The sequence below is a fragment of the Pungitius pungitius genome, unplaced genomic scaffold, assembly GCF_949316345.1.
Source record: "Pungitius pungitius unplaced genomic scaffold, fPunPun2.1 scaffold_38, whole genome shotgun sequence".
Taxonomy (NCBI): Eukaryota; Metazoa; Chordata; class Actinopteri; order Perciformes; family Gasterosteidae; genus Pungitius; species Pungitius pungitius.
The window spans coordinates 313,593-322,000 of NW_026909784.1; the positions used below are offsets into that span (position 1 = coordinate 313,593).

At 46.6% G+C, this 8,408-nt stretch overlaps 4 non-coding genes across 4 annotated transcripts; all 4 read right to left on the reverse strand.

Annotated features, from left to right (window-relative positions):
* Positions 1 to 3,481: 3,481 nt before the first annotated feature.
* On the reverse strand, positions 3,482 to 3,594 carry LOC134109699 (U5 spliceosomal RNA). Its single transcript, XR_009943101.1, has one exon. It is a non-coding gene; the product is annotated as a U5 spliceosomal RNA (small nuclear RNA).
* Positions 3,595 to 4,671: 1,077 nt separating this feature from the next.
* Positions 4,672 to 4,835, reverse strand: LOC134109522 (U1 spliceosomal RNA). The gene has a single exon (XR_009942931.1). It is a non-coding gene; the product is annotated as a U1 spliceosomal RNA (small nuclear RNA).
* A 259-nt stretch (positions 4,836 to 5,094) lies between these two features.
* On the reverse strand, positions 5,095 to 5,285 carry LOC134109597 (U2 spliceosomal RNA). Its single transcript, XR_009943006.1, has one exon. It is a non-coding gene; the product is annotated as a U2 spliceosomal RNA (small nuclear RNA).
* Positions 5,286 to 5,814: 529 nt separating this feature from the next.
* LOC134109651 (U5 spliceosomal RNA) lies at positions 5,815 to 5,927 on the reverse strand. Its single transcript, XR_009943053.1, has one exon. It is a non-coding gene; the product is annotated as a U5 spliceosomal RNA (small nuclear RNA).
* Between the last annotated feature and the right edge of the window lie 2,481 nt (positions 5,928 to 8,408).

Consider the following 8,408-nt stretch of genomic DNA (forward strand, 5'->3'; position numbering starts at 1 on the left):
GTATGTCCCAAAACTTGAGATAAAACTCTGCCGGCAGTCCGTCAATACCAGGCACCTTCCGCCTGTTCATTCTTTGGAGGGCCTCCTCAAGTTCTTCAAGGGTCAGCGGGGTATCCAGAGTCTGTGCTATGTTTAAAGGCACCCGCTGGGTCAACAACTCCAAGAAATTCTCTCCACCATCTACATCTATCTCCTTCTCCAAAAACCTTGTGCGGTAGTAGTCAGTGGCGGCCTGCACCATCTCCCCCTTGTCCGACACAACCCTACCATGCTTGTCCCTAACCCCGGTTACTACCCGTTTTGCCCTGTCGGCCCGTATTGAGCTGAAAAAGGCAGCAGAACACGTTTCAAAACTCTCAATGAATTTTTCACGTGACTGCAACAGGAATGCTCGGGCCTTTTGCTCATAGATATCCCTGAGCTGTGCCTTGAGGGAGTCGCAAGCCTGCTGGTTTAAAGTGCCGCACGAGTTCCCCCTAGCGTATTCAAGTTCGAGAAGTTGCTGGAGCCGAAAACCCTCCCTCTTTGCCCACCTCGCCTTCTTTTTGCTATATTGCACACAAAACAACCTTATTCGCTCCTTGGCAACCTCCCACCACTCAATGGCTCCCGGACACATTGGCCGTAATCCCAACAGACCTCCGAAAAACAGACGAAAATCTTTAATGAATAAATCTTCCTCTAAGATGTTGATGTTAAGGCGCCAGTAACCGGTCCCAAACACTGGTGCACATGAAACCATGTCAAGCAGTACTCCATCATGGTCCGAGAAACACACCGGGAGCAATCTGCCTGCCAATAAGCTCAAAGACCTTGAGAGGAAAATGTAGTCCAAGCGTTTAGCTATGCCCCTTGAGTTCCGCCATGTAGGGCTTAGCACCTGTGGTTTAACCCACCGTAACCCGTCTACTAGGCCGTGCTTGGACATTAAATTGGTGATAAAAATGTCACTAGTATCTCCCCCTATACCTAGCTCAACATTTAAGTCACCCCCTATAATAACCTGCCTAGTAGTGGCAAGATGTGGTTCCATTTGGCCAATCATGTCCTTCCTCTCGGTTGCTGATTGTGGCCCATATACTACAATAACCCTGAATTTGGCTGTTCCCCATGTCACGTCTGTACCCATTATCCTCCCTTGGACAATAACAAAGGATGTCTCTACCAGAATTTCTTTAGTTCCAAATAAAATGCCCACCCCTGTGGAGTGGACCCCCCCTACACTCCAAACTGAGTCCCCTTTGGTCCACTCCTTTGAAAACATTTTGACGTCCCCCATATCCCGTAAATGAACCTCCTGCAAAAGACAAATATCAGCTTGGAGTGTGGCCACAAAATCGAAAACGACCCTCCTTTTCACTTTGTCCCTCATTCCCCTTGTATTTAATGACAGTACCTTAAGAGAACCCATTTCAGGCAAAGTTTGTTCCCCCTACTGGGTGTACGGGGTGTCTTTGTCCATCTGTTCAGCCCAGGAAAGAGGAACCGTGTTTGCCGAGTTTGCCGGGTTTGCCGGTCGACTAGGTCCATCATATACGTCCTCCCCATATGGGGATGACAACATGAGCAAGCCTTGGGGGAGTTCAAAATCCATCCCCAGCCCTTCGGCCATCAAGGCAGCTCCTTCCCCTGTGCACTGTCCCTCCAACTCTTCTGCAGCATTCCCATTTGGGTCCTGTTGTATGTCCTCTCTGGCTCCACTGTCGTCAGTGGCATTCCCCAGCTTCACGGCTTCCTCTCTCCTACTGCCGTCAATCCCCTCCTTTTCATCCACGACATCCGTCTTCTCCCTCTTGGTTTTTTTACTGCATGCCTCCTCTGCACACTCTTCATACTCACACGTCAGTGTTCCAAAAACCTGTGAGACCTTTCGTGCCCCTGGCTTCATCGTGGGGAAGGATGCACCAAGCGTAAGCTCCGGAAACTCCTCCATCTCGCTATGGTCTGCTGCTTGGGCTGCCTCGTCCACTAATGCTGCTCCTTCGTCCTGCAATGCGGCTCCCACTCCTCCCTCTAAGGTATCTGCTCCAGGCCCCATCGGTGCTGGCCCCTCCTTGGTAGGCTGCGATGTCTCGGATTCTGTTTCCTGCACTGTGGTTCTGTTAAGGACTCCCGTTTGTTTTGCAACCTCGGAAAAAGTCCTCCTGCGGCTAGGGCAGCTCCTATAGAGGTGGTCCGCCCCTCCGCATCCGTGGCAAGTTTTCGGTGCCACACATTCCTTGGCCACGTGTCCTGTTTGCCCACAAAACCGGCAGCTTTCCCCCGTGCAGCCTGCTTCTGAGTGGCCAGACCGTCTGCATTTACGACAGAAGGCTGGCTGGCGGTTATAGAACAAATACCCGCGGTCGCCCCCAAGACTAAAAAAGGCAGGGGGGTGTTGGAGGCCATCCGGCCCTGTCGGATCTGGATTCAGCAGAACCTGGAACAGCCGACGTCCGGTCCAAAAACCAAGTGGGTCTTTTATATGGCGGGCTGATGTTGCCACGTCCCCATACTGGCACAGAAAGGAAACTAAAGCTTCATCAGTGACAAAGGGGTTGTACATATGGACTGACACTGTTCTGAAGTTCGGTCTGTCAAGGTTCAGGACTTCGTAGTAGGCAAGAGGGCTCACCTTCGCCTCCTTTCTGCAGATTTCCGATACTCTTCTGTAGATGTCCTCGGTCCTGAAGGTAACGTCAAAAGCTTTTTCCTGCTGGTTCCACTGAATGCACAGAACATCCTGTATCACCAGATTGAGCTGGCCCATGATGACTTGTTTTCCAAAAAAAACTCTCGACAGGACCTGATCTTCTTCTTTGGTAGCTCGAAATCTCAGAGTATACCTCAGCCCGACCTTTGGGATCGGCTGCTCGTTGGGTGATGTGGCCATTCCTCCGTCGTCACGCGCTTCCCTTGCGTTGTCAAAAATGGATTACCATGGTGAACTTAGCCAAAAGGCCGAGAAGCGATGACACATGAATGTTTGCCTCCAGACCCAACGGACTAGCGCATCTCTCAAATGTCGGGGTGCGGCTCATACAAATGGGCGTGGCAGTCGCCTGTTACTTAACATCCCACTCCCCACGCAGCCTGTATTCTTAAAAATCTTTGATTTCCTTCCAATCAAAAGTGTAAGCTCTTGATGAACTCTTGTTGATTCCTTCCAATCAAAAGTGTAAGCTCTTGATGAACTCTTGTTGATTCCTTCCAATCAAAAGTGTAAGCTCTTGATGAACTCTTGTTGAATTCACTTATAATTCAGAGAGTGATTTCACTTTTAGGCACCTCTGTCTAAAAATGGAACTAACCCCAAACAGCCCTCAAAAATCATTCGTTTTTTTTGCAATCAAAAGTGTAAGCTCCTGCCTAAATCTTGATTTCACTCTAAATTCAGACAGTAATTTGAGACTTGATCCAAAGAGACTCCAGGAATAAGTTTACTCGAATGACAGGCTCTTCCATCCCACTAATTTATTTTTCTTACAAGTACATGAGGCTTAGCCAATTAGCAGAGCCTGGCAAAAAATAAGGTCAACTCGTTGTTGTTCCTCTCCACGGAAGTCTTTAGTAAAAGGCGAAAGACTTATGCGTATTGAAGAGAAACCAAAGTCAGTAGCACAATCAGGTGAAAGGCAGCCCTATATCCCTGTGGAACAAGTAATCCCTCTTGCGGTAGGGAGTGGTTGAGCTGCGGGTGTCCAAAGCCTAACCCATTTCCCAGCCCCCTTTCCTCAAAAAATCTATGATTTCTTTTCAATCAAAAATTGTAAGGCCCTCCTGAAATGTTGTTGGTTTACTGTGAATTCAGACAATCATTCAGTGATTTAACACTCCAGTGGTGAGTAAACAGGTCCATTGTTGGCAAAGAAGCTCAATCTTGGGGACCAACAGTAGTTCAAAGAGATGTGTGCAAGTTAAAAGCACTGGTTTTTCTTTGACACTAATATCAGTGGAGAGTGCGGACGCAGTCCCCAACTACCACAAAAACACTGCCCTGCACTCTGAAAACTTCACACACAGGCTCAGGGCCACCACGGGAAGAGCATGCACGCAAGTACACACGTGCACGCACACACACACACACACACTCGGACTGAATGGGAGTCAATGGGAGCTTCCCCAGGGGAACCTCCTATTGGGCCCAAAATCTACAGTGGCCCCCCTGAGGGCCCCGGGAGGAGCTGGTCCAAATTTCAGCAGCTCAGCACCAACCAAGACAGAGTTGCAGGCAAAATCCAAACTCATTTCCCGGTTTGTAGTGGTCGGTTTCACAAATTCTTGGAGACCTGTCTTGGACTGACAGCCGCACTCTGCAAACTTCACACACAAGCTCAGGGCCACCATGGGTAGAGCATGCACACGAGCACACACGTGCAAGCTCCTGATGAACTCTTGTTGAATTCACTTTGAATTCAGACAGTGATTTCACTTTCAGGCACCTCTGTCCGAAAATGGAATCACCCAAAAACAAACCTCAAAAGTCATTGATTTTTTTTCAATCAAAAATTGTAAGGCCCTCCTGAAATGTTGTTGGTTTACTGTTAATTCAGACAATCACTCAGTGGTTTAACACTCCAGTGGTGAGTATACTGGTCCATTGTTGGCAAAGAGGCTCAATCTTGGGGACCAACAGTAGTTGAAAGAGATTTGTCCAAGTGGAAAGCACTGGTTTTTCTTTGACACTAATATCAGGGGAGAGCGCGGACGCAGTCCCCCACTACCACAAATTATGCAGTCGAGATTCCCACATTTGAGGAATTCGCAGTGGTCAACACAGCCGGTGTGCAATGGCTGAACCTCGCCCTGGGTGAACCACCTTTGTGATCATGGTATCTCCCCTGCCAGGTAAGTATAAGTTGGTAGTGACAGAGACAGGAGTGGTATTCCCAAACAGAGCACTTGGGGTGACGGTTCCCAGATGGCACCGTCCTCACAGATCAGTGAATTTAAAATCAGTGATCAGTGTGAAATGCAAAATAAAGGCACAATTGATGAGTAAACATATCAGTTGCTTGCCAAAAGTCTCAGCCAGTTGAGACTTGTACACAGAGGCAAACCAACTACCTAGACTACACCAATGAATTGGGTCACCAGTTATTTTTTTCACAAGATAAAGGTTGCACCGTTCCCGGAAGTGCTGCAATACCGGGTCAATGCTTGGAGTGAGCAGAGCAAGCCCCTTTTTCATCTCCCAGAGCTAAAAATCGGCTTAATATGTAGTCCTCATATAGAGGACATATCAGATATTAAACTGATAAGAACAGATACTACACTTGATCTTAGCCAAAAGGCCGAGAAGCGATGACACATGAATGTTTGCCTCCAGACCCAACGGACTAGCGCATCTCTCAAATGTCGGGGTGCGGCTCATACAAATGGGCGTGGCAGTCGCCTGTTACTTAACATCCCACTCCCCACGCAGCCTGTATTCTTAAAAATCTTTGATTTCCTTCCAATCAAAAGTGTAAGCTCATGATGAACTCTTGTTGATTCCTTCCAATCAAAAGTGTAAGCTCTTGATGAACTCTTGTTGATTCCTTCCAATCAAAAGTGTAAGCTCTTGATGAACTCTTGTTGAATTCACTTATAATTCAGAGAGTGATTTCACTTTTAGGCACCTCTGTCTAAAAATGGAACTAACCCCAAACAGCCCTCAAAAATCATTCGTTTTTTTTGCAATCAAAAGTGTAAGCTCCTGCCTAAATCTTGATTTCACTCTAAATTCAGACAGTAATTTGAGACTTGATCCAAAGAGACTCCAGGAATAAGTTTACTCGAATGACAGGCTCTTCCATCCCACTAATTTATTTTTCTTACAAGTACATGAGGCTTAGCCAATTAGCAGAGCCTGGCAAAAAATAAGGTCAACTCATTGTTGTTCCTCTCCACGGAAGTCTTTAGTAAAAGGCGAAAGACTTATGCGTATTGAAGAGAAACCAAAGTCAGTAGCACAATCAGGTGAAAGGCAGCCCTATATCCCTGTGGAACAAGTAATCCCTCTTGCGGTAGGGAGTGGTTGAGCTGCGGGTGTCCAAAGCCTAACCCATTTCCCAGCCCCCTTTCCTCAAAAAATCTATGATTTCTTTTCAATCAAAAATTGTAAGGCCCTCCTGAAATGTTGTTGGTTTACTGTGAATTCAGACAATCATTCAGTGATTTAACACTCCAGTGGTGAGTAAACAGGTCCATTGTTGGCAAAGAAGCTCAATCTTGGGGACCAACAGTAGTTCAAAGAGATGTGTGCAAGTTAAAAGCACTGGTTTTTCTTTGACACTAATATCAGTGGAGAGTGCGGACGCAGTCCCCAACTACCACAAAAACACTGCCCTGCACTCTGAAAACTTCACACACAGGCTCAGGGCCACCACGGGAAGAGCATGCACGCAAGTACACACGTGCACGCACACACACACACACACTCGGACTGAATGGGAGTCAATGGGAGCTTCCCCAGGGGAACCTCCTATTGGGCCCAAAATCTACAGTGGCCCCCCTGAGGGCCCCGGGAGGAGCTGGTCCAAATTTCAGCAGCTCAGCACCAACCAAGACAGAGTTGCAGGCAAAATCCAAACTCATTTCCCGGTTTGTAGTGGTCGGTTTCACAAATTCTTGGAGACCTGTCTTGGACTGACAGCCGCACTCTGCAAACTTCACACACAAGCTCAGGGCCACCATGGGTAGAGCATGCACACGAGCACACACGTGCAAGCTCCTGATGAACTCTTGTTGAATTCACTTTGAATTCAGACAGTGATTTCACTTTCAGGCACCTCTGTCCGAAAATGGAATCACCCAAAAACAAACCTCAAAAGTCATTGATTTTTTTTCAATCAAAAATTGTAAGGCCCTCCTGAAATGTTGTTGGTTTACTGTTAATTCAGACAATCACTCAGTGGTTTAACACTCCAGTGGTGAGTATACTGGTCCATTGTTGGCAAAGAGGCTCAATCTTGGGGACCAACAGTAGTTGAAAGATATTTGTCCAAGTGGAAAGCACTGGTTTTTCTTTGACACTAATATCAGGGGAGAGCGCGGACGCAGTCCCCCACTACCACAAATTATGCAGTCGAGATTCCCACATTTGAGGAATTCGCAGAGGTCGAGTCCACAGTAGTGCAAAGTCTACAGTGACTGTAGACAGTTAGGGGTTATGATTGGTCGACATGACTGTGGACTTCCAATCACATCACAGGAGCCGACTGTGGACGACCAATGAGAGACCTCTAAGGAGCCGACTGTGGACGACCAATGAGAGACCTCTACCCAAACGGTATCGTACGAGTCCGCCGGAGCTGAAAATAATTTATTCTTGACAATTATTAAGGACAATTATCAAGTCTAGCGGAAACAGCGAAACAGGCTATCATTGATAATTATTTTTAGCAATAATTATTTATACTGCCCTATCGTCGTTTGGAGGAGAGTTAATGTTTGCTAGCGAGCGAGCGAGCTGGCCAAGACGTCGTGCGGCAGGTAAAGTAACTTGGCAGCTAGTTCATGTTCAACCTCTCAGTAAAAAGTTCTGGTTTTACTCGCGATACTCCATAATAAACATCATTGTACATTTTATTTGGTGTTATCCCACAAATAACGTTCAAGGCCAAGCTCTTGACGGTCATGTCAGGTAGCTACATTTCCAGCTAACTAAGTTACTTGACGGCTCATATCTCTCAGCGAAGCTGAAATCATAGTTCATAATGGTTCCATTACCCACCACTGAATATGATTTCTCAATATCCATGTCATCCTTTGGTAACAGATTAATCAAAGGGAATACAATCTTAAAGATTGATTAATTATCAGAGGAATCAGCTAGTCTCATAGGCCCAAGATTTATAATGTTATGATATACCAGTTCCCTTTATAATAACTCAAGAGATCCTTAATCTAAGTTATAACAGGGTTACAGCAGTTGTCATCCTGACCTGACACTTTATTCTCTTCTCCCCTGGGTGTTAAAATGAAATCAATAGCCTGTTGTTCTCTGACATTCATTCTTACATTGTTCATATATTATTACAATATTTTAAACAATAGTAATATTTTTGTCGTTGTTGTGGGATTGCTCATTAGGAGATGGCGACCCCAGTAATCCGCGTCGTGAACCCAGATGCCCCTTGGCATCGGCAACAGGCTGTAGTGGTACCTACCTAAGAGGCCCGTGACTACAGGGAGAAGAGGATGGTCTTCCCCAAACCTCCAAGCCAGCTGCTGGAGCAGGCCTCTTCCCTGGCCTACGCAGAGCGGCTGCTTCGAGCAGAAGGAATCTCTGCACCATCACGTCAGCTGTGTCTGGGAAAGCTCGTTATTCCATTTGGCCAGTATGAAAATGCACCATTTCACTGGCTTGTGGCAAACGACGTGGGCTACGTGAAATAGTAAGAATGTTATAATATCGTTATCATGTTATTACCATTGTAGGCTAT